Consider the following 2,055-nt stretch of genomic DNA (forward strand, 5'->3'; position numbering starts at 1 on the left):
AATCTGAAATATAAAGAGAGTGCATTAGAATAATAAAATTATTGTTAATTAATCGATAGAAATGTCTATTGTTGTAAAAAAGATCCGAATATATGCTCGGAGCTCCGTCCTCTTTGATATCCACCTTGAGACTGGCATTTTCTCTTTTATGTTATTACTTTTATTGAAAATTGTTTATATGACTTTCTGAACGTTGCGCATGTGTAGAAAAGGAATAATTCATCTAATCAATTAAATTTATGATTACACGATCTGATCTTAGCAGTTCTTCGTTTTTATGTAATTAATTTAATGCTCCTGCGCTGTGATGACTTCGAGGGTAAATTTTAGCTGTAATATAAGAAAAGTGAATTAGTGCATTTAAATAATTGTTCATGTATACGTAATGTACACCTATATATAAATGAAATAAAAAAGTACATTTCTCTAAACAATTATACAACCACTATGTTAAAACAATGCATAAATGATATACTAATGGAAAATATGATTTATTAAAATTTACCATTATGATAGAAGAATGCTGTGAGATTTTTGCTCGTTTAAATATCATAAAAAAATTACCTGAAAAAGATTTTAAAATCTTGTAAGTTCTTCTCTTATGTATTTACTTAATATATAAAACAATGAGATATCCTAATTGATGCTGTGTTTTTCCACATCTTCAAATACTTGCAAATCTGCAAATCGTAAGATTGTATTAGTAAAGTATCAAGTAAACTTTATCAAGTAGCCATGACATGATCACGACGTCATCATAGCTACGAGGCTTTGCGGGGGAACTACCTTGCATACTACGCCTGCGCAATATGTCACAGCAGGCGTTCTATAACCTGCCACCATAGCGACCACCATATTGAAATCTGTCAGCTGTATATGTTCCAGCGTACTACATCATCTCGTTTAATCCAGGTAATTTAAAAGTATTTTATACCTTCCTATAATATATCAAACGATAGCTACACACAAGATTTTCATACGTGAGTGTTTTCAAAACGAAATATTAAAAAATACGGAAGATATAATCATCGATGTATCTCAGTTTCGCGCCWAACCTAACCAATGTTACTTAATAATATTATTTTCTAATTTCGACCTTTTTTTCACGATATCGATACTTACTACCATCTCTAATGATGTTCTAATTAATTATTTTTCATAATTATGTATGCAAAGATCGTATTTCGTGTTAAATTAGATTTTTATCACATACACACACATACAGGCATATATACTTAAGTATAGGTAGCTCGTACACATACACTCATATATTTGATTTTCTTTATATTGTACTAATGTAATTCTATTTTTTACTTCTCTTAGATTTCCAAGTTGGAGATTCCAGAACGAATACATATACTCAGTCTAACAGTTGTGTTTACTCTTTTTTTATCTTCATATTCATCGAGGTAAGCGTTATTCTTTTTTTAACCTATATAGAAAGAGTGAGAACGAGAGTGAGAGAGAGAGGGAGAATAAGAAAACAAAACATTCGGCCTATAGGCAATTATGCATTGGTGTGTATATTTCCAGGAATTTCTCGAGGTGAAAACAAAAGAAAAACATCCGAAACAAAACGTAAACAGCCGAACGTTGGACGAAGGATAAGCAGTAACGTATCTCATTCCCCTCCCGTCCTTCGGCGAGTTAAGATCTAACGCGTACGTGTAACGTATTAAACTATTTAATAATTTTATTTCTAACGTGTTATCTAATTAAAACATTCGAGAACTGCGCTGATTAGACAACTTTTTATATCTAACATTAATTCTTTATGATAGAATATCTTTTAAAGTGTGCTATGCCTTCAGAAATGATTCACAGGGAATATTGTATTATAATATAATCTTTAGTATGTTTCAGCTTCTTTATAGATTTTTTTCTTTTATTTTATTTTATTCATCGTCATCCTAAGGGTAGGAAACCTATCCTGCAGTCATCAATGAAGACTAAAAGTAAGTATATTTTTATATAAAAAATATCTATAATAACTTCAATGGTTTTTTATAACGACGATGACATTAATTGTTCTTTTTCTTTTTCTGTTTCAGAACA

The sequence above is a fragment of the Polistes canadensis genome, unplaced genomic scaffold (genome assembly GCF_001313835.1).
Source record: "Polistes canadensis isolate GaletaPanama2010 unplaced genomic scaffold, ASM131383v1 scaffold_28, whole genome shotgun sequence".
NCBI classification, from domain to species: domain Eukaryota; kingdom Metazoa; phylum Arthropoda; class Insecta; order Hymenoptera; family Vespidae; genus Polistes; species Polistes canadensis.